Below are 24,542 nucleotides of genomic sequence, written 5' to 3'. Positions count from 1 at the left end.
CAAATTTGGACACTGCATTATCTTCCCCCTTTTATTGGAAACACGTTCAAGAACGGGCTTGTAGTTAATCCAGAGCGACTCAGAACACCCAAGCACGTAATTTGTCAAATCCAGGTGTTTGCCCAGTTCTAAGTTGCTGGAATCTTCCTCAGGAACACATGTAACCGTCCCTCCATGCTAAGCACACACTTTCAAAATCATGATAAATGTTAATCTATTGAATAGCTTGATTGCCTTCAAGGAGGGAAGGAATGTACTAGCCATACTTAGAACAGGAAATAGAGGAAAAGACATTCACCACTACCAGGCGTAGAACGAGCCTTCCCCCAGTCATCTGGGGACTCTGGTCTACCAGCCAAACAATAATCTCTCAATCCCTCTGACTTTCCCCTGGGAGAGGGAGTTGGGAGGGGGCTACCATCTTCCCTGTTGGCACCTTCAGACTCTCCACGGCTGCGTTCCTTCACATCCCAAGCGTGCTTCTCCCCTTCTCCGATTCATGAGTCAAGGTGGTACTCGTGGTAACCAGGTTTTACTCAGAAAATGCCCACTCTCGGCTACGACTGGGTCAGAAGACTCTTCAGTCTCCTATCTGCTTCTCTGATGGTTCGTTTTCTCTCTGCTTGGTGGATGTTTCCTCTTCCTCCTTCCTGCCCCTCGCAGTTATGTGCCCCAAAGTCTACACTCTTCCTCCTAGTTCTCTTCGCATTCTCGCAGCATCCTACACCCCACCTGACCCTCTTGCCCATGCCTAGCCCATCACTTCATGGTAGCTCACCAGGCGCACCAGCTCTGAGATCCAATCTGTGTCTCCAACACCCGCTGGGACGCCTCTCCTGGACAACTGCCCAGAAGTGACTTGTCCAAACGGGCCTCGTACTGTTCTCCCTAAGTCCAGTCACTTCTCCGAAGTTTTGGTTCCAAATGCTGGCCTCCTGCAGGTCCCGCCTGCCTACCTTTAACTCCTGCTCTCCTGCCTAATCCAGTGCCAGCCCCGAGGTTTGCCTTCTCCATGCTGCTTGCATGGTGTCTCCCTTCTCTTCCCCCGGCCTCTGCTCTGCTCCAGGGCTCCAGTCCTTTGACCCAGCCTCTCAGATTGTCCTTCCCCCAGTCCCTTGGCCACCACAGCCAGACTGGTAGTCTACCGTGCACCTCAGAACCCCGAACACCTGCAACCTTCAATGAGCCCCAAACATCCTTCCCAGGCAGCCTGCCCTTGAGTCCCACATCCCAAGGCATAACACGTAAGGGTGTGGCATTTAGTGGCCAATGATCTCACTTCAAAGTCCAGCTTCACCCCTCCTGAAGCCCATGACCCAAGCGAGTTACTTTGCCTCTGTTCCCTGCTTCCCTCATCTCTAAGCCAAGGCCAATAGGAGTGCCTACAGGATGGGTGGCTACTGTGTGGATCAAGGCGTACCTGGAACGATGCAGCCTTTAGTGAGCACTCAGCAGTGTGGCCATCAGTACCATCATGATCATTGCCATCTCTCTCCCTCTCCATCCCTGCAGCAGACAGCCCTCGGCACACATGGGCCTCCCTGTGTTTGTCCTCTGTGCACCCTGTGCCTGCGTTCCCCGGGCCTCTGACAGCTTCTCCTCCCGGGGTGACTGTGCAGTCATGCTCACTCTTCAAGGCACTCGCAAATGCCCTATGCCCTTCTTGACTGTCCCAAATGGATCTGGTCTTTCCTTCTTTTTAATTTTATTTATTTTTAAATCCTCGCCTGAGGATATGCTTTTAATGATTTTGAGAGAGAGAGAGAGAGAGAGAGAGAGAGAGAGAGAGAGAGAGAGAGACATTGATCCGCTTCATTGATCAGTTGCCTCTGTATGCGCCCCAAGCAGGTATCAAACCCAAAACCTGGGTATGTGCCCTGACCGGGAATTGGACCCAAAACCTTTTGGTGCATGGCTCCAACCTCCTGAGCCACTGGGCCAGGACTGGGCTTTCCTTCTTGACAGTCCCCAGCCCTTTGTGAGCCCTTGTGTCACGGTCCTCGCGTTTTTCTGCATCAGAGCCATTCCTGTGCTAGGGAAGTTTTTACTGTGTGTCCTGCCCCATTACCACCCCCTCCTCCCAGCAGCAGACGGAGGCTCCTGAGATCCAGGACTGGCCTTCTCCATGTGTGTCTCCTGGAAATTCCTGAGGGTTAGAATGCAGCTACCCAAATCCTGATGGGAGTTGATGAAAAACCTCATTAAATATACATTTCTACCAACTATGGGGCAAGTAAGTCATAAGCTGCTTTTTCAGATACTGAAAGCTAAGCAAAGCGCTGTACAAAAGCACAGTTTAGAGAACACTCCCAGGATATTGGGCTAGACATGTTAATATCCATCATTATGAGTTTTATGCTTAGATATACATACCCTCACGCAGCCCTCAGCTCTGAGACCCCATGTACTGGTGCAGGCTGCTCCCAGGCGGGATGAAATGCATGTGATTGTAATCACGGAAAAGTGGCTCTTGTAAGTGTTAGTCCTATAATATTTCATCTTTAAAATGGGCAAATCTTAGAACATTCTCTTCAACTTACAATTTAAAACACATTGAGAGCCAAATACCCTTATTGCCACAGGTATGCTAACATAGACCGTGTTTAAACATAGCATTCAAGGGAGACTGAAATCATGTGAATTCCCTTGTCTACTGGATGGACCACACCATGGATCAAATCACCTTTCCCACCCTGGACTGCAGCACATTCCTCCTTTCTTTTCTTCCCCAGGATCCAATGTTGAGAGCATGCTCGACACCAAACCCTGCCAGCTCGGCGCTTACTTCTGTTTTATTTCAATTTCCCTCTTTTCGGAGTACTCTGCATGTTTCCTATCTTCCCTCCATGGGCTTTACACAAGCACTATATTATAGGTACGTGGTGCCCTGTTTCTTGTCATTCATAAGCACGCGTCTCCCTCCTTAACCATCCTGTGGACGCCATTCCAGCAGCCAATCTATCCCTGTGTAATGTTCACCAAGAGAGGAAAGGCACTGGCCAGGAGTTTTCAGATCTAAGTAACTTACAAAACACTTCAGTTGAAAAGGTCTATGTTGTGTGTTTGCAGGATGGGATGGACATAGGTCATGACTCAATGGGAGAGGGAGTTATAAGAAAAATTGTGCCTCCACGTTGATGTATGCAGATTCAACAAACACCGTCTGAGGAATAACTCAGCCCAAGCTCTGGGAACACGGAAGAAGAATCAGGTAGAACCTCCATTGCCACTGAGCTTGCAACCCATAGGGGAGAGAGAGAAGTGGAGAGGCCATAGGAAGGAGGGCCAGGTGGGACGAACCAGCGGTGTCCGGGATTTGGAGGGAGGGCTAGAGAAGGTTCCTAGCTCAGGCCTGGCAAGTCACTGATGTTGTTCTGGCGGTGGTGCTAGAACAAGGCTAAGCCAAAGGAGAAAGTTTATAATCTCACTTATAGACAAATGCATTATACACATAGTAATGGAAAGAAAACAATAAGACACAGTCTTTCAAAAGAATTCTAAAATATGGTGCATGTAAAACTAGATTCAATGAGGGCCTAAAAGATCCCCAGGTTCAAACATGAAGCATCTTTAAACCCTACATTCAGTTCTGAAGTCGCAGATGAGAGGCGCTCTGTATGCATTTCATTCCTAGGTACCTTTAAAAATAGATAAAAATCATGTAAGTCCATTATCCTATCAAATTACCTCTTTGAGGCATACCCTAACTTTCTTTTCTCTTTTATACTAGTAGTTCTTTTAACTCGCATTACATTTGAGTGACAGTATTGGATGTGTCTTTGTAAACTCACCTACATCCTTTCCGGAATAAGATGGATTTAATGAAACTAAAGGTAAATCAATCTGGGGAGCTGCCTGCCCATGGCCATGTTGCAATCCCAAAGGCTGGCCAGTCACCTGCGGGGTAGCTAGGGTCCCCAAGGTACAGCTCACGGTCCAGTGGAGCATGGACTTTGTGACCTGCTCTTTCTTGGAGCACATGACACTTTGCACCCCACACCAACCACAGTCTGCAGAAGTGCCCCCAACGTGGTTGCACGAAATGCTAATCAGAGGAGTGACTGATGGTTGTAAGGAGGTAGGTGGCGGCGGAGACAGTCCTGTAGTCTGACGTGGTTGGACACCTTGGAATGCAAGGTTCAGGGTGCCTTTGGTGCAGCATTAATGTGGTAACGACAGCTGTGAAGTTCCAAGAGGGAACTACCCAGTATGACAACGAGACGGGCTCCCCCAACCTATCTGAGCACAGACCTTCTTCTTTCTTGTGGAGCAAGAATGACACAACACGCTCCTCAGGACTCTGCTTGCCAATAGAACCTCCCAGAATAGACGGTGCTTACTGTCAAACGTGATAGTGTTTCAGAACTCCCCTCCTGCCTTCCGGCCAGGGGAACCGCTGCTGCCCCCAAGCCCCTGAGACAGGAAACAGAAGCCCAGCATCTAAGGGGTCTCCCCACTTTTCCCAGGAAATTGAGTCATGAAGGCTGGAACCCTCCCTGCCCTCCTCTTCCTCAAGCAGCTTTGACCTGCCTGGGAGACGCCAGTCTTTCTCCTGCCCCTAAGGGACATGCAGGGGTTGGTGCCAGGAACTGGAACGCTGAGTGTGTCTCGGTCAGATTATCACAGCGTTCCTATTGCCCAGTCATGTCACCTGACACCCAGCTCCTTGGTTAAAGCGTGACGGTAAGATCAATGTCACTGTGACAGAACTTTTTTAAAAAACACTGTTTAGAGGAGAATTTTGGAGGACACTTAATTTTTAATAGGAATCTTAGGTGGAAACTGTAGATTTAAAATGTATTAAACAAAATGTTAAATGTATTAAACAAATAAAGCACCATTGTGTTGTGCCATTGTTGACACTGAGATAGTCTCACTACACACACACAGTCGGTTTCATGATGGTGAATACCCGCCCATGCCGCACTTGTAAATATGTGTCTGTTTATATACAAATTCTTTCCTGGACTTTTAAAAATGTGAAGCAGTCAGGGTGGGTCCTCATTCCTTGGTATTTAGAGAATTCGAGACAAAGGAGCAAGGTGTTCTCGAAATTTCCTTAACTCCCAGCAGGTGTGTGGGGATGGGGTTGTTAGGAAGACAATGGATGATGCCATATTCCATGGTGTTTCTAAGCAGAAGGTAAACTTCAAATGTGTCCTCAAGGGGCAGGAATAGACACAGAGGGCAACTGAGGAAGTGAGAAGCCAGAGGGGGGAGCCGGCTGTGCTCTTTGGCAAACAGGACGTGGAGGGAGCACGCTATCAGTCAGCAAATATTTGAAGACGTAAACATGACTGCGTGACAGCACGATGTGCACGGTAGGCACGAGGTTAGCAAACATTCTTCCCGGGAAAGGACACCCTCAGCGGCCATTGGGACTGGAAACAGCAGCGGCAGGAGCCGAGGAAGAAGGGGCTGTCTCTTGCCAGATACCAGATATTTCACTGGGGCTTGCCTCCAGTGACAGGAGAAGCCTGTGCTTCGTGCATTTGGAATCATTGTAAGTTCTAGGCTCATGGCTCGCCTGCTGTTCTTCGTGTTCTAACATGGCCTTTTCGCATGGAAACGGTGGGGCATTCATTTTAGAGCCCACACCCCCAGCTGCAGGAGACACAGAGCTTTCGTAGCATCTTACCCTTGGCCTGGTTATGACCCAAAAGGTCAGCCACGTGCAGGAAGGTCTACATCTCACCGCAATGTGCCAATGACACGGGAAACATTCTAGATGTTGCCCAGATCGATTTCCCACATAGCCTCACTGGTCACTAGGTATGTAGCACAGCATGATTATTTGGTATCTTTGCTGATCATTTCTCAGTTACTCAGAGGGCAGTGAGCAGCTAAAATTTATATCCATTAGTTCAACCATCGTTTCAAGAGACAAGTACGGGCCTTTACGATGTATGGCTCAGTGTGGGCTTGTCATGAGGTCCATGAAACTCATGCTGCACTTGCTTCCACCCTCTCCACAGCTTTGTACCTCATTTCATAGTCACAATTTTTCTTGAAGAGGGACCCCAAGCTGGATTGAAGCATCCATCTTATATAAAAACTGCTGTTTGAAATTTTAACGCTGCTATTTCTGGCTTCTGTAGATGCTTGCTGGCTTAAATAATAAGGAAAATAAGACTACTCCCGTTTCAGAGAGGCCATTAAACCTTCTCCAGATGAAGTTATCAGTGCTGGCATTAGGCCAAGCCTTTGGTTGAGTTCTCAAAGCCCCAGCACATAAGGCCCTTTAAGAACTTGCAAAGGGAACCGGAAAAACTCCATATTTGGGAGACAAAGAAGGTGGAATGGCATAAATACAGGAAACTTCCTATGTGATTTCACCCAGAATTTGAGACATTTTCCTCTGGGCCCGCGTGTAATAATAAATGTAACTCCATCTCTCTAAGCCAGTGGTTCTCAACCTTCTGGCCCTTTAAATATACTTCCTCATGTTGTGACCCAACCATAAAATTATTTTCGTTGCTACTTCATAACTGTAATGTTGCTACTGTTATGAATCGTAATGTAAATATCTGATATGCAGGATGGTCTTAGGCGACCCCTGTGAAAGGGTCGTTCAACCACCAAAGGGGTCGCGACCCACAGGTTGAGAACCACTGCTCTAAGCATTGCTTGGTTCTTCTCCGGTTTTTCTGTAACAGGATAACCTTCAAGCTCCATCAAATGTGTGTTGTGGTTTTTTAAATCCTCACCCAAGGCTATTTTTTTATTGATTTTTAGGAAGAGTGGAAGAGAGAGGGAAAGGCCGAGAGGAACATCGATGTGAGAGAAACACATCCATTGGTTGCCTCCTACACATGCCTCAACCAGGGCCCAGGCTGGGAAGGAGCCTGCAACTGAGGTAGGTGCCCTTGACCAGAATTGAACCCGGGACCCTTTGGACCACAGGCCGATGCTCTAACCACTGAGCCAAACCAGCTGGGCAAGCTTCATCAAACCTTGATCAGCCGCTGGTGCCGCTGGCACTGGAGAAGCACACGAGAATTTCAGCCAGAATCCTTCTTCTGAAACAGGATGTGGGTCGCAACCCAAACCCCACTCCTGGGTCCTCAGCAGCCCCTGGGAATTGTATCCTGACTGTGGTGTGTGCCCTCCGAGCCAGCTCCTTTGTACTTCAATGACCCCTTCTGACTCTGAGGACTAATGTGATCTGTCATCTCAGGGACATGGTCGGTTCCAGGATGTCATTTCCCTGAACTCGGAACCCTGGATGGGGGTGTGAGGGGCCAGGGCAGCTCTGTGGAGGAGCTGCTGGCCCAGTTCAGTGTGGACCATGCACCTGTGGATTGCTCTGAATTTGACCTGCAGGGAGAACTCAACAGAACTTACTCTGTGGCTAATTCATTCCCATGTTCCCTCTAGGCCCTCCGTCCGGAGGCAGCACAGACTCACTCTTCATTGCTTCCTACCACGCATGTTTTTGCACCAAAAAATCATGCACCGCGCTCTTCTTCCCGCTCACCTTCTGGTGCAGTGAGCATGAGCAGGCAACGCTGGTTCATCTCATCCCATGACAAAAATCCCTGGAGTTTTGTACTGGAGGCTTTTAGGTCTAGAAGCACAGACCGCATTCGGGACCTAGGCTGCATGCAAACGAGAGGCTCGCGGGACTGCAGCGACCTTGGGTTTCCCGACCCCCCAGGGGAGGCACAATGCTCGGGGAAGCGATGAGGCACAGAGTCCTCCGGAGCACGGAGCTTTCTTCATGAAATGAGCAGAGTCTGTTTTGGCTAAAAAGCCCTGGGATGTGGTGAGGGGTTCTGTGCGGACTCTGGCTGCATCACAGTGAGTGAGAGGACCACGCTGCCATCTGGGGGACCCCAAGCGCGCTTTGCAGAGCAGACAGCACCTCCTCCACAACTACTTCTTGCCTTGTCTTTATCAGGATGTCTGTCTGCTCTTTTTTTTCTCTTTCAACTCAACCAAATAACACTTAGCAAATAAAACTACCCCAGACCCTGATTTTTAAGATTATATACTAGCCCTGGCTGGTTTGGCTCAGTGGATAGAGTGTCAGCCTGTGGACTGAAGGGTCCCAGGTTCGATACCAGTCCAAGGGCACATGCCGGGGTTGCAGGCTTGATCCCCAGTGTGAGGCATGCAGGAGGCAGCCGATCAATGATTCTCTCTCATCATTGATGTTTTTTTCTCTCTCTCTCCCTCTCCTTTCCTCTCTGAAATCAATTAAAAAAAAATCTCTCTATATAAAAGCCCAGCAACCAGAATGGGGGAACAACCGGAATGACCCATGGCTATGATGTGCACTGCAGCAGCCAACCAGCCTGATCCGGGCCCCCATCAGCTCCCCACTCCCGGCCGGCCTCGGCCCCTCCTCCCAGCTGTCCCTTGCTCCTGAATGGCCCCCAAGACCCCGATTGGGGGCAGGGCTGGCCGGCCAACTGCCTGTGGCCCCTCCCCCCCATCAGCCATGCCAGATGGGCCCCTATTAGGGTGGGTCGGCCAACCCTTCCTGTGCATGAATTCGTGCACTGGGCCTCTAGCATATTTATAAAAAGATGATATGCTGTCTTCTCTCCCTCTACACCCTCTGTTCTCCCTTTCCAAGTAGGGGGCAGTCTTCCCTGTGCTCCTGTCCTTGGGGGAGGCCTGGCCCTTCAGGCCACAAGCCCCTCCAGGTCTGGATAACCTGCTCCAGGAAGCGGCCTGAGTGGCAGCAGAGAGCCGGGGTGCTGGGTCAGATCTGTGTCCTCCCACGGCACAGCATTCTTGAGGGGCACACACCCAGTGAACCCCCCTTGGCTCCCTGTGCTCCTTTGTTGTCCCGGTGCCCAGCCCTGCCACACAGCCCACCCTCCAAGGGCACCAGAAGCCCCACCCCAACGTGGCAGTCTGCCTGGAGGGGAAAGGCAGGCAGGAGGGAGGGGGGCGAAGAACCCCAGCCTGACCCTCATCCTGCACTTCCCTCCGTAAGCAGCACACTCCCCTCTGCACACACAGCAGCAATGCTAACCTGCCAGAGCTTCCTGACTCTCTCCAGAGCAGAGTTATCACCACTTCAAAGAAGAATTGAAACAGCGCGTTTGGAGACACCGATGTATCTGCTGGGATGTACTCGAGTTGTGGAGAAAAGACAGTAGCTGAGTTACTTCTAAACGAGCGGCTGAGGGAAGCGATTGGGGAGGTTGCAGTGCCTCGACCCAGGGTTCCCAGGGGCCGTCACAGCTGTGCGGGGCCCGGGGCTTGTTCTGCGGGGTCCTGAGACTCTGACGGGTTCACCGGGCAAGTCTACACCCAGCCCTGGCTTCTGAAGCCACGTGTGAGAGGAAGCCAGCTGCTCGGCCGAACAGAGGGGAGGGGGTCGGCAGGAAAGGAGATGTATGTCAACCGCTTGACATATACTGATTAGGTCCGAAACGCTGGCCTCTGCGCAGCGCCTAGAGCCACACCTCGGTGGTTTCCCTTGCACCAAGCATGTTGTTGTCATTTAGGTATATAATCACACACACACACACACACACACACACACACACAAATGCACACACGCACACATGCACCGAGACGAGACTGCGCACCCTTTCCAGCCTCCTCCTCACAGGCAAGTGCTGAGCCCCATGCAATGCAGCCAGCGACCTGCTTTTGTTGGCTCTCCGGGACAGTGAAGTGGGAAGGCTGGGGTCTCGCTCGCCCTCCCCCCCCCCACTCCCCTCCCCCCTCAAGCAGGGCTGTCCACACTGGTTAGAAGTGTGAAAGGCGGAAATTGGGGAAATAGCCCTTTCTCTAAGATGACCACAAGTGTTGGAGGGAGGCAGGAGCGGTAAGAGGGTGGGAGGACTTTTTAAAAATGTGTTTTCCTTAAGCAACCAGAATCACAGAATTCAACGGGGTCTATGTCTATAAAATCCCCAACGGTGTATGCGTTTATTTAACTCGGAGAAGAAACGTCAGCTCCGTTATCCCGTGAACACGTCTGAGATGTGGCTACTGGCAATTTGGTGAAACTCCTCCACCGCCTAACCTTTTGTGAAGACTGGCCACATGACCTCTGGGTCGCCTCTCTCTCGGGTAATTTATTATATTCGCAGCGAGGAGGGAGGAAGTCTGCTAAAATAAAGCCCAGGAAAGCACCGCCGGGAGCTGAGGGCGAGGTAAGTGCTTTGTTGTTCACATGGAAGTCTCCTGGTGTCTCGTTTTCATAAAGGGATGACATTGCAAAGGCATTGTCGTTGAATGTGACTCTTTTCTTTGGATTCCTAGGACAATTTTCAATGGAGAGAGGTTTCCACCCAAGGCTAGTGTTGATCATTACATATTTGCTTAAACATTTACCAGAGTAGACAGCCTGGGACAGGACCTGGGGTAGCAGCTGGTTCTGTGTGTGTGTGATTTTCAGTTTTCAAAAAAAAGAACTTTAAGCATCACTTGTAATGTTTTTCAAAGTCCTTCCTTTAGGTCAAGAGAAAAAAAAAAGGTTAAGGTATTTTCCGATCAGAAGAAATAAATCTAAGTGTTTGAATGGAGTGGGACCAACTTGGGTCTTTCATTTTCCCAAGTGAAATACTGCGTGTGTTGTAAGTGCCTGAACCTGGGACTGAGAAGCAATTGTGAGGTCAAGAAACATCCATTGAACAACAAACTCTTATTTCCTCCAGGCAGCTAAACGCGGAAGTGCAGGGAGGAGATTAAAACAAACTAGTTTCTCGGGAGGAATGTGGAAATTTCACCCCGTGTTACACTGATTAGCCGAGCAGGGTCGGGAGGCACTCGAAATCATACCCAGACGATAAAGCGCATTATGTAGGGGTCGGTCGTGGGCAAGGCTCTGAAAGTTTGCAAAGTCAGAACTGTTTACATTCCTTATACCTACCACGGAAAACTTACATAACTCTTTCTCGTAAGGATAGGTAGCAGACTTTTAACTAGTCCAGCGAGGTTTCGTCTTACGGCAACCTCAACTGATTTCTCTACCGACCAAGGAGAAATCAGAGCCGGGGAACGACCCCAAGAGCTCTCTAATCTCTGAGAATCAGTAACACACTCGCCCTGACCTGACAGACAGCAGGAGAGACCCACACGGACAGAGAAGTCGGAGCAGTTCTTCCCCCTCATCTAGCTCACTTACACCCGCAAAAAACAAGACAACATCTGGATACTGTTTCACAGGCAAGAATGAAGCACTTTTTTTGCCCCATCGTTAAGTAAGAACCCGTTTTCCACATGCAAACAGCACTTGTAAATTCCCGCAGATAAGCTTGGCCGTCTTGAATGATTCCAGGGAGTTTGAAAAGAATCCCACTCTTCCATTACCTTGAGAAGGGCCGTGTTCCCGAGCTCGCTCCCACAGGCTGCGGGCTCTGGGTCTGACCCCCGCCTGCCCCTTACCTGCAAGGGCTGCGAGGCACCCTCCTGGCGGGAGGTGAGCTGCTGTCTGGGCAGGTCGCCTTGGGAGCATAGGTGTTCGGGTTCCCTCGGAATGAAGACAGCTCTCCTTGCTCCCTGTCAGTCAAAAAACAAGTTGGTACAAGCTTGAGTAGGGTTTACCTGGAGGAGCTGAAGAGAGAAAGAAAGAGATTGGAAGAGACTGGGCGGAGGGAGGGAGGGCCAAGGAGGGAGGGAGGAAGGGAAGGAAAAAAAGTGAGGGGGAGAGAGAGAGAGAGAGAGAGAGAGAGAGAGAGAGAGAGAGAGAGACCATGATGTCAGCAGTGTGTCTTAAGGAAATCTACAGACCAGGAGAGAATGCTAATGGACACCCTGCTTCAGCTTTGCAGACACCTGTGTAAAAACACTATGCCCTTTTAAAGAACGCCAGTTACTCTTTGAAGAAGTTTCAGCCACTCTTCTCAAAGGCTGTTTAAGGTCCCTTTGCCTAAATAAACTATAAGTAAATAAGCAGATTATTTTTTCTAACTAACCCTCCTTTACCCCAAGTTCTCGCTCCCTTCCTGCTCTCCCCACTCCAAATGAAGAGTGGCAGTGAACCCTGCCCCCAGGAAAAGTCAAGACAAGCCCATGCAGATAATACACACACCAAATATGAATCTACACAATGGCACAGGGGGAAACTCGGTGTTTCTTAGCGCAATCCTCCATGGCCATGTTGATTTTTCCTATAGGCTGTTCTCCTTGATGGAAAAGTGTCAAGAAGTTGGATAGATGTGGGTCAAGGTGGGTTCTTCTGGAGCTTAGAAACTGGGTTTGGGCACCCGGGTTGGAATCTCGTGTCCAGCATCTATGCACAGAGTCTGGCACTTTTGTGAGAAATGGGCAGAAGTCCACTCTCAAGCAGGAGGCTGAGGGGGGGTCTCCCCGTCTCTGGGAGCGGAGGCAGGGAGCTTCCTCCTTGGACGAAGATGTGTCTTCTTCCTGCCGAGGGAGGGAGGCCAGGCCCATGCGGGCAACCACTTCCCAAGGCCAGAGCACGTGGAGAACCTGGTAGATTCTGAAAGAGGATGACTTTCCGCGGGCGCGTTCGCCACAGGATTCCTGCCCTGGTGCAAGGTCAACTCCGAGTAGACGCTCACATGTCCCCTACACAGGCACCTGGGCCAGGTGGACAAGGCTGCTTTAAGTTGGAGAGAACAGTGGGTGACATGCTTTATTGGAATCAGAGGAGAGATCGCCTCCCCTGAGTTCTGGGGCCTGGGGGGCAAGGTGTGAGGCCTCCTCATTTCTCCTCCCCTCTCCCTTGACTCAAAGCCCTGACCGAGGTCATTCCTTTTCCCCGCTTCCCCGGTGGGAACGCGAGCCAGTGTCCTTCCTTTTGGTTCTTCTCTTTCCCATGAAGCAAGGGTTTCTTCTTCAGCCGGAGAGAAAACGGTGACTCACCAGCAATGTCAGGGCTGGAGAGACTGAAGAAGCCACGCAAAATGAAAAGGGAAAACCCAGAACTCAAGACTCTAAGCATGTCCCACCTCAGAGGATTTGCACAGGCTGTTCCCTCTGCCTGGAATATCCTCAGGTCTTCATTCATCCGCCTGGTCCGTTATTACTGCTCAGGTCTTAGCCCAAATGGTAACTGCCCCCCCCAGGACATCATTCTTAAGGTCCTCCCTTCATATCATCCCAATCCAACTCTGTCTCAACACTCCCTTCTACTCTGGATGTCGCTTAGCGCTGTCTAAATTGTGCCGACTTGACTCTGTGTTTCACTTCAGAGCACCACCACACCTCACTCTGTGACCCTTGAGGGACATCTGACAGTGCACAGTCCCCCCAAAAATACACTTGTCAAGTAGATTGATAAAAGGTTATCAATGGAGGGTATAATTTGTTATTGGGGTTGAATCTTCATACTTATCTTCTTAGTTTTAATTCGTATTTGCAGTCCCTCCTTTAATTAGTAAACTAACACGTGAGTACTCTCTCTCCATCTATAAAGCTCTTTCAATCATGTTTTTAATTTTATGCTCAGGCCCAAAAGGCATGATTAGCTGCATTTTAAGGGAATGAAAGTGAAAACCAGAGAGGGCAAGTGATTTGCTCAAAGTTACAGAGCTGGAAAGAGGTGGATGGAGGCTCCACACAGCTTTTCTCACTCGCAGGCCATGCACTTTTCATTAGGCCACATTTTTCTCAAATTAGTCTATTGCGGGCATACATATGCATGTGTAGATTCCTTTGAGTATCAAGGAATGCACGACATGAATTATAATCATGCTCTAATATGCTGGAAAGTTTTATTTCTTGCAGGACCGTGCATGGTAGAGCTCGCATCCATTCATAACAGTCTTAAAAGTGATGAAAGAAGAAAATGAGTCCAAAGGAATATGAATCCATGAAATAATTTAAATGTTAAGCCAGTATTCTTCAGTTTGGTGATGTGTGCCTGTTTTCATTCTTTTTCATTTGGAGATATTAAAAAATTAGACATTGAGGTTGCCGAGCTGACAGAATTCACAAAAGGAGAGGCATATAAATGTGTGATTAAAGTGTGGAGAGGTGAGTGGGAAAGTTCTAGAATAAGCATCTACACATCTATGAGATTTCAGTCACTGAAGACAGAATTTATTTTACATGTTTTAATAATTGAATGATCTAAGTATTTCTGGAAATTTCAGGGCTAATAAGGGAAATAAGACAATAAGCAATCTTAACAAAAAATATTGTGTTTCTCAATCTTGAACTCATTTACTTCACAACCTGAGTCTAAGGAGTAGGGTCTGGGATCCACCATACAATAATTACTTCAAAAACACAGTTAATCATTTTGTAACTGAAGATGGTCAATGTTATTGGTCTTGTGGGCTAAAATAAAAAACAAACATGAATGGCTATTCAGTAAATCACCTTTCTTCCTTTTCTTTCTTTCTTTTGTACTTTCTTTCTTTCTTTCTTTCTTCCTTTCTTTCTTTCTTCCCTTCCTTTTTTCTTTCCTCCCAATTAATTGCAAGCAAAGTTCTTGCACGTGTCCAATCTAAATAGAACATACATCCAAAGTCTGGATTTTTACCCAAAGTTCTAAAAAGATGTCTAAAAACTGGGCAGAGAAGATGACAAGAACTAGCTTTTTCAAGGGAGCCATTTCCCAAGAACCATTTCCAAAAAAGAAAATGCTGTAGCGCGTCCAATCTCATTTTGGCTTCACTCGAGACATGAAAAGCTTTGAAGTGTGATGAGAGGGAATAAAAATACATTTTTACCTTTGAATAGATCTACTTAGGTTGGGTTAGAGATAGAACTATTGGGTGGGTGTGTGGGGGGGAGGGTATGTCAGTTTTTAAAATGTCATCAAAGCTTCCTATGATCCACACCAGCTTAAAGAGTCCTCCACAGGCCAGGCTGGATTTGGTCATTTGCCTTCAGTTTGCTCCCACCATCCCTGTCCTGGAGGTGTATAAATGTCACCCTGGAAGATAGGTGAACCATGAGAATGAAGGTTATCCATTTGAGGCAGGGACCTGCCTGCCTCTGGCCTGTCCAGAGAGAACCTTATGTTAGGAAGCCATGGAGTTGAAATCTCCTCCAGGAGTAGATATTCTAGAAGCAGATGTTGAGACAAACATTCATGTGCAATTAATAAAAGAAGTGCTCCTGGAGGAATTGGAAGTAAGGGAAGCAAGTCAGGGGAGGGAGGAAGTCAAGTAGGCCAAGGCCATTCACTGCCTGACTCTGGAGGGAGTTCTGGAGTGAAAACAACATCTTGGGCAAGGGAGCTGGGCTTCCGTGCCCTTGGCCCATTCAGCTTTGCTAAGAGTAGAAGGGGTGATGGGCATATCAGGATGATTCTCTCACCAGCTGAGCTACCTGGCCAGGGCCCATAACAAGAGGCTTTCTGTTAGCCAAACAGGAGGAACTGGACTTGTCACAAGGTCTAGGAAACTTTGAAAAGCCAGCTCACCCACAAGGCCAGCTTTCCCATTAGGTTTCTGGGAAGACCTTTTCTTGGCCTTGTTTGTTCACTGCTACCCCTGTGACTAGAGTAGCTGGCTTCTTAAGCTCTTCTTCAAAATTTGTTATTGTTGTTGATAATTTCAAAATGGCTCAGGTCTTCTGCCTTATTCAGGTGGGACTTGGTGGTTTGTACAACAACCTCACACCGTATGTTAAACACATGCAGATCCACTTTTACTAAATGGGCTGTTTTGTGGAAATTCCCATCAGTGACAGGGAGATGACAGCCTGGGACAGTGAGTAGAAAAGCAACATCTAAAGGGGAGAGGTGCCACTGCCAGGCCACAGCAAACAGAAGGATCCCACTCTCTGTTCTGAGCCCAACCATCTCAATGATGTGGCAATAGTTCAGTCTTACTGCTGTCAACTCTGAATGAGCTTTATGGGTAACACCTGTGGCCAGGGACCCTGTCCCCACCACATGGCCAAACTGACTATTTCACACACAGTAGGTTGAGCTGGAGTCCAAACTCCAAAAGCCACGTTTATTTGATTTATTTTTAAGCACCTCTGCAATTATTTTATTTATGTAATTATTTTTGTACTTCATATTGTATATGTAATCATTTTTATGTTTCTAGTTTTATTGAGGAATGATTGACAAACACCATTGTATCAGTTTAAGGTGCACAGCGTGATGGGTTGATTTACATGTACTGTGAGATGATTACCACAGTATCAGCCATCTTCTTGTATAGATACAAGAAAAAGAAAAGGAAAAAAAAAAGAAAAAACATCTGTTTGTGATGAGAACTCTCAGGATTCACTTTCTCAACAATTTCCCTGCATATCATACAAAAGCCACATTTAGAATATTTGAAATGGAATAGTATGGAAAATGCTGTTATCACCCTGAATAATTCCAATGATCTATGGGGAAGACAAGCGTAGTGAATTATTCTGCAATATGCCCTGTTTTCGTACTTTAGCGATTGGGTCTTAGTGGTGAAGCACATATTTCAGCTTTAAAAAAATCAGAGTCCATGGGGCATCTTCCTTCTTGGGTTAGTGATCTCAATGGACAGGCAACACGTCTGATTCTATCTGCGGGTGCAGCTCCCCCCTCCATCACCCAGTTCCCCCTAAGTGTCCCCACCCACAGCCTCACTTGTCCTGACCTTTTTTGTGGTGAGAATTTGGTCTCTGAGCACAGGTACAGTCTCTGTCCCACTTTTCCCAGGTTCAAAACCTGGCCTTGGGCACAACCCATTGAACGCACATTGCATGTTTTCCTGCCCTTTATTTGTTTTAGTGTTTAATGGCATTATTACGCTGGGACTTCCTTCTTTGTAATGATCTCAATAACTTCTTTGTGAATCCATGTCATTTCACCTCAGAACCACAAAGAAAAATGTCATCAAAACCCCGATTCTGCATTAGCACCCCATTTCTACACAGAAGGAGAGCCTTGGAGACTTCTCAGGACTCGTTATTAGCAGAACTGGGTAAACAACTAGGTTTTTTACTTTGGGATCATTTCCATTGCAAAGTTGTACCTTTTGCCAAATATCCTAGTTAGTGTGGAAAAACTGAGCAATTCAAAATTGGCTAAATTATGTGAAGTGAAAGAGCTTGGCTGAGTCGTGATAAATTCTCAAGGCCTTCACGCTGAATGCAGTGTAACCATAGAAAGAGGGTGCTGGGCCCTAGCTGGTTTGTCTCAGTGGATAGAGTGTTAGCCTACAGACTGAAGGGTCCCAGATTCCATTCCAGTCAGGGGCACATGCCTGGGTTGCTGGCTCGATCCCCAGTAGGGGGTATGCAGGAGGCAGCTGATCAATGATTCTCTCTCATCATTGATGTTTCCATCTCTCTCTCCCTCTACCGTCCTCTCTGAAATCAGTAATAAATTTAAAATATATATATTTAAAAAATCTATTTTAAAAAAAGAAAGAAATATATAAAATATATATTTTTTTAAAAAGAAAGAGGGTGCTAGGCACTCAAAACCTCAGCTATACACCCATCTACTGTACTCGTTACTAGTAATACCTTAGCAAAGGGGAGGGGCTAATTGGCAGCCCTGTCCGGAGAAGTTGCAAAAGTGGTCATCTGTGAACCCAAAGCGACACAAATTTATTACAAAAGAGGGAAAGCTGCCCTAACTGGTTTGGCTCGGTGGATAGAGCGTCGGCCTGCAGACTGAAGGGTCCCAGGTTCGATTCCAGTCAAGGGCATGTACCTTGGTTGCGGGCATATCCCCAGTAAGGGGTGTAGAAGAGGCAGCTGATCAATGTTTCTCTTTCATCGATGTTTCTCTCTTTCTATCCCTCTCTCTTCCTCTCTGTAAAAAACCAATAAAATATTTTTTTTTAAAAAAGGGAAAGCTGTGCACAGTCAGCCTTGGCCTGTCATCGCCCATCACCTTGCCAAGTACAGCGGTCCAGGCTACTGGGCCTCGAGCAGAGCTAAGAAGGTAAAGAATGCCAGCGGGAGGGCACATTTTTTGTTGTTCTCCTCCTTGATGGTCCAGCCTGAAGAACCAAAGCTAGAGGGTTGATTAGGAGGCAAGTCTGGGCTCCTGCAACCAAAGCCATACCACCCTTGACGGCCCTGCCTGATCTTGACGCCACCTGGAAGGCTGGGGATGGAGCCACCGGATGTTCCTTCTCCCCCTTGAGAGCAGCCCTGGGCCATGTCACCCGGTGCATGTGCGTTTTTTCTCCACTACATGCTGGAGAACATTCCTGTCTCTGGACCCTGCTCTGTCCCACTAGCTTTGGCTTGCCATTGCAGTCACCCTGACCCGGAGTGAGTGTGGACTTCGGACTTGCTCTTCTCCAAACTGCTTGCACCGGGGAACTTCTGGCAATCATTGACAACCGCCTTCATGCGCCTCCCTTCGGAAATCTGTGCGGACTCAGGCAGCCGTGATTCCGAAGAGGCAGCAGTGCGGTTGGTCAGTTAGTAGTGAACAGCGGTCACCAGGCGAGCATGCGCCCCCGCTGAGTGCCATGATGATGGGTTCAGATCCATGCCGATCTCCTGGGCAAACGTTGTTTTGCTTTCCGAGTTGCTGAATGGTTTATCTTAGTGAGTCAACTCCCACTTCACAGTGTGCAGACCCTGAAGCATGACCCTGAAAGGGAACCCTTATCTCAAAACAATGGAGCATTTCCTTATTTCTTTCTGGTGAGGGGGACAGTATAAGGGGCGGGGGGTGTGCATGTTTCATCCCGGATAGGTGTGGCTTCACTTCCAGACTGGCCGTGTACCGGCTGCACAACCTGGCCAATCCCTGTCTTCTCTGAACTGGTGTTTGCACGGGTGGACGAGGAGAACTCTACCTCTTGGGGCTCCTGTGCAGTGTGGCTGAGGAAGGGTGTGGGAGGTGGCCGGCCCCACGAGGTTAAGGGGGCATTCGGAGTGGAGTTCCACAGTGCAGGTGGCCAGCGTCAGGACACTCTTCCTGCCCATCCTGCTTGCCCACTGTGACGGGATTCTTCCTGGTTTTGCCTAAACCCACAGCCAGGAATGGTCACGGTCATGTGCTGATCTCTGTCCTAATACCCAGGTTCCCCCTTCTCCCTCTGCGTTTGAATTGTGGGAGGGGCTGGCGGGGTCCTGGGTCCCTCCAGGTCTGCTGGGCTCGCACTGGTTCTTGTAGGGAGACCTGAGCTGCCTTAAAATGCTCCAAATGGCTTGCAGACACCAGCAGTCCCACGGCTCCTCCCAAGGGCAGAAGGGTAGGTCTAGGCTGCTGTGGGTCTCCCTCTATTGCTTTTATCATGAACCACTTGAGTAGTCAAACAGTTTAGGTTCCGTGAATAAACAGAACGTAATTGATTGCTCCTGGGAAGCCAAGCAGTGCCTGGGGTCGCAGCGATAAGCTGCAAGGTTATGCCATTGAGGGGAGCTTGTTTCTTTGACTTTTATGGGACTCTGTATTCCCAGCAATCGAGAAGGAGAATCTACCTCCATCTTGGTTACAGAACCTAAACAAACAGTCGGCATTGCTCAGACACCCTCCTGCTCTTCATTTGCAGTGCCCGGCCTTGAATCAGGTACATTCATAACTAATTGCTGGTGTGTGCAGTGCAAAGACAGGGTGGGAGTGTGTGCTGTTTGCCATGTTTTGCCAGGGGATGGGCTCTCGCTGGCCACAGTACCCAGTGAAAACTCGCCCTGAATTGTGGCAGCCATTTGGGCTGTGTCAACCTGGGCCCAGCATGGAAACGATGACACTTGTCAGTTCACTGAGCCCAAGAGATGAAATCTTAGTTAAGAGGGAAGCCTGCGTCAGCAAGGTTCTTTCTAGTGTTTGTTAGGTGTTGGGTTTCTTCCAGCGAGGGGGTGGCAGGTGAGGGGAAGCGTCTTCCCACAGTTATGCATGCTGAAGCGTGTATGTGTCTGAGGGACACAGGATAACATGGGACCCAGCACAAGCTGGGACAAAAGTGACCACGGCCACACCAGCCTCCAGCCAGAAGGCTAGCTTTGCAGTTGGCCACCAAGAACGCAACTCTATGGAATAACCATTTTCTTTTCTCGCCTGTGTTTTATTAAATCAATCTACCCATGCACTCACCCACCCATGCATCCTTCAGTTTCTGATTTTATTCTGTAACTTTGCCTTTTTCTTAAAACTCAGGCCTAGGGTGACTTCCAACTTTAAAAGTCTCCTGTCAGGAGGGCTAAGTTCATGTCTGGCTCTCAAACACACTGCTTGTGAACAGCAAACCCCAGATGTTAAATTTGCAGAGTGGGCCTGGTACTGCTGTCTGGTAGATAACTGGGTAAACACATGTCCCTTTAACATAGACACACACACACACACACACACACACACACACACACGCACGTACAGGCTCGCCAGGGAGCAAGTACTGTAGCCATAATGCAGGGCAGCTTCAAACATAATATACCTCCTAAGATTAGGTTGGAATTCTGCTTGTTTGTAGTACATTCCCTCTTAAAAAACAAATTGAAATAGAGCATCAGAGAAATTCACACTTTGCCTAAATGGTTAACCTTGATTTCAACCAAGATTTCAGAAACACTCCCTCTGGGTCAGCAGAGGTCATCTGGTGACCCCAGCAGATAGCGGGGACCATGGAAATATCCGCATCCCTCACAGGAGCTGCTGGGAACCCAACACAAATCGAAGGCAGCCCTGGAATGTTTTGTGTTGGCCCGGGTTCTGCCGAGAGGTGCCTCCAAATGTCTGTCTTCATCGTCCGTCGGCAGTAACCAATACTCCTGGGTCTGATTGAACTTGGCAACACAAGAAAACTAGTGAGCTCACTGCTCCGAGAAAAATCAGGACTTCATTAGTGGGCTTGATTCTTCGTCTTGAGCCTACAACAAGGAGTCGGAGCTCTGGGCCAGACACACCACTTACTAGTACTGCAGTTCTATTAGTAACGGCTGCCCTTTGCTGAAGGCTCACAGTGGACTGGGGACTTGATTTAGGTGTTCTCTGCCCACTGCCTGGTTTAGTGATTGTGAAGCATTAAATTCACGATGGTGCTAACACATCAACGTCTATGAGATAAGGCTGGTTTTTACTACTTCATAGGTGAGAAAACCAGGCTTTTTGATGAAGTCCAAGTTCAAATAGTGAGTGATTGGAAGCACAGAGGTTCAACTCTTGGTCTCACCTCAAAGTCCACACAGAGAATCACTGTGTGTTACAGCCACCCATGACTTCACAGCCCGTGTGGGTCATCTCAGGGTTCATGGAGGAGCCTTCATGGACCACGCCATGAAGAAGGCTGAAATGGCCAAAATGACCACATGCATCAAAACTGAGTCCTGTTGGATCTCCAACCATAGATACCTTTCATCGTCTTTAAAAACATGAAGGGAATTATTTAGAAGGTGCAGCCTTCTGAGGAGGGTCCCCGTGAAGGAGTCAGAGATCACTGGTAGCCTTACTGCTTCCCGGGAGGATGTTTTAGCCTCGTGACAATAATAAAGTAGAGCTGTGTGTACCCCAAACCCAGCCACAAAATCACCCAGAGAGACTTTGTAAATGATCAAGTGATTCTGATGTATTTCGTTTGGGTGAGGCTTGGACATCAACACTGTGTTTAAGTCCTGAGATAATTTGTTTTTTGGTTTGTTGGTCTTGTTTTTATTAAATATATTGGGCTGACATTGGTTAATTAAGTTATACAGGTTTCAAGTGTACAACTCTACATCATCTGTATATTGCATTGTGTGCCCACCACCCAAAGTCAAATCTTCTGTCCCCAGACTCGAACCCCTCTTTTCCTCTGGTAGCTACCATACTGTTGTCTGTGTCTATGAGTTTTTGCTTATTTGTCTTATTTGTTTTCCTCCCAAAACTTGAAAACATTTTTCACAAAGATATGTGTACCCCTGTATTCATTGCAGCATTATTCGTGGCGGCCAAAGACATGGAATCAACCAAAGTGTTCTTTAATAGGTGAATGGATAAAGAAGATGGGGTGAACATAAACAATAGAATACTACTCAGCCACAAGAAAGGATGAAATATTGCCAGTGTGACAACATGAATGGGTCTTGAGAATATCATGCCAAGCAAAATAGGTCAGTGAGAAATGTCCCGAGATGGTTGGAATGAAGGCAAGGCTGAGAATCACAGAGGTGGACATGGAGAGAGGATGTTAGGAACAAAATCAGGATGAGGGAAACTTGGATTCCAAACCAGGTATCCAGCCCCCACCTCTACCCACTGAGCCTCCCCTCTTAACTCCTGTTTCCAGACCCTGTAATGACGGCGCCAATAGGAACCTGTGGTCACAGAAGGGCCGTGCCTTTCTCTGCACATCACCCATGAGTCACCAACCCCAAAAGGAGCATCTTAGACCCACAACGTCCATGTGGTCGTCCGCCTCAGGATGTGTCCAATTCTCTTAGCTGGCCCTTTGGTCTGCTCACAAATGATCTCAGGACTTACACACAGTCCACAACGCTGGCTGCTCTGATGACCTCTTATTAAGAAGAAAAGAGGCTGTTCTTAGTCCCAAGTACCTACTGCTTCCCATTAGTTCTGCAGAAAAAATACCTTAAATGTTCCCACAAGACGGATCCCCACTGTCTCATTAGCTGCAGTGCTTTGCCCCCAGGGCCTGGGACGAGACACAGTTTTCCAGGAGTCCAAGGAAAATATTCTCCTTTTCCCCACTTCCCTCTGTCACAGTGAACCTCAGAGTGAGCAGGGCCTGGGGAAGGACCAGTGATGGAGATCTTTCTGGTTGGGACTTAGTGGAGACAGCAGAAGACCGGAGCGTGATGGGTGGCTCCTGCCAGGGAGTCACCCGTTCTCCTAGACGCAATCTCCGGCCGCCTCCAGGTCAGACACAGGCGGTAGGCAGGGCGTGGGTAAACGGAAGGCACGCCCATGCAGAGGTTGGTTTGGTGACCTCCAAGAGAGGAAGGACAGTGGCTCTACACTCAGGCTCCCCTAAGGCCCTGTGCAGGTCGGGTTTCTGTGCCTACCCTGAAATGTGAGGTCCTCTCTGTTTGCTGGGTAATTTTAGACCCTCAACTAAGGGACCAAAGTCCATCCCTTTGTCCTCCCTTGTAGACAACTTGGATCCAAGGATTACTTGGGATTAGGCCTGGGGAGAACCAGGGAAGTACAGTCTGGTTTATATTACATATTGATCCCTCCTCCAAACACACCTCATCTGGTCCGGGTCCTTTCTTTCCCTCTCCTGATCTAGTGGGTAAGAAACTAGTTTAACCACAAAGAGCTTAGGGAGCCAGCGCTAGAAGCTTTGTCTCAGGTTCAGTTTACGTAAACAAGATGGTCACGAAGAGGGGATATCATGTTTTAAAAAAGGAAGACAAAAGGCAGTGTCTCAGTACATGCCAAAGTGGGTCAAGCTTTCGATGATCTAAAAATGAAGTGAGGACTCAAGCTTGGGAGTCGCTGAACAAAGTCTTTATTCAGGCAACAAATGGACAACAATAGAAACAAAATGAAAACTCCTTTAATGCCCAAACGTCTACTTCTGAAATGCAATAGAACCAAACAGTTTGCTTCTAGGAATGGTCACGGTATGTCAATCACGGTCTAGCAAACTGCACGGGGCCAGCAAACTACAGCCCACAGGCCATAGCCCCCTAGCACCTGTGTTCGTAAATTAAAGTTCCTTGCAACACAGCCATGCCCACTTGTTTATAAGGTGTTTATGTCTGTTTTCGTGCTGAGATGACAGAGCTGTAGAGCTGGAAATATTTACTATCTGGCCTTTGTCAGATAAAGCCTCCCAGCCCTTGACTCAGAGATCAGATTCTGTAAAATGGAGCATTTGAAACAAACTTCCTAAGCTCAGGGAGAAGAGGAGCTCTCTGGGGAGTGCGGGTTGTGGCGGGGGGGGGGGGGGGGGGAGTTCTTTTCAAGAAGCAGTTATTGAGCACTGAGTGCAAGGCTTGCCCTGTGACTGTCGGAGAATAAAAGATGCATATTCTATATAATCCTTCCCTTTAGAAAATTACAGTCTAGTAGGAAAAAGTCAGAAAGAAGATAAATAATTCTAAAAAGTTAGCTTGTAAAACCCTCCTAAAATCCTAACTTTTAACAGTTTTAGCCCAAATCTCAATAACTCAATAAGAGTGCAGACACTCTACTACAGGCTATGAAGGCAGCCATGAACACAACAGACCCCCCCCACCCCCGCCAATCCCCGCCCAGTCGAACTTCTAGCTAGACTAGCTTCTTCTCCCTTTGCCTTGAACTTCAAAGTCAGCATATGGACGTGCAATTCATCAGGTGAGAATGATGCTGGAGAAAGAGAGCAGGTGAGGGTGAGGGGACTTAATGATGTGGATGGGAGGTCAGAAAGGTGTCACCGGTGAGGCGAATTTTGGACAGAGACCTGTAGGGATGGAGGAGTTAGCCAAGGAGATAGAAAGAGCTTAGGAGGGGAAGGTGTGGAGAAGAGAAGGTGCTGGGTGGTAGGAAAGGTGTGGGGGTGAAGGCTTGGGGGAATGAGTCTTGTAAGAACTTGAAAGGAGGCGACTTAGGACATTTAAGATGGTTCCAATGTTGGATGAGGCACTCTCTCTTCAAACTTCTTGCCCTGGGTTTCTGTTTGGCTTGACCTAAAGGGTATGAGTGTGGGTAGTGTGGGAGGGGATCTTTTCCCCACCCAGCCCCATGTGACCTCCTGGTGCTCAGGTAATCACAGGTAACCAACACTGTGTTAGCAGCGAGTATGAGAGCAGCAGCGGGAGCAACGTGC

At 48.2% G+C, this 24,542-nt stretch overlaps 1 protein-coding gene across 1 annotated transcript in view; it reads right to left on the bottom strand.

Moving 5' to 3' along the window:
* The window catches only part of KCNJ15 (potassium inwardly rectifying channel subfamily J member 15), a gene marked incomplete at its 5' end in the record, with an annotated part of 44,690 nt that extends 33,180 nt beyond the window's left edge, over positions 1-11,510 (bottom strand). The window contains one exon of the mRNA XM_081087717.1: positions 11,356-11,510. The remainder of the gene's footprint in view (positions 1-11,355) is intronic.
* Positions 11,511-24,542: the final 13,032 nt, after the last annotated feature.

This window comes from Myotis nattereri (genome assembly GCF_964212035.1).
Source record: "Myotis nattereri genome assembly, chromosome: 3".
In the NCBI taxonomy this organism is placed as follows: Eukaryota; Metazoa; Chordata; class Mammalia; order Chiroptera; family Vespertilionidae; genus Myotis; species Myotis nattereri.
This window is presented reverse-complemented; position numbering and strand designations above follow the sequence as displayed.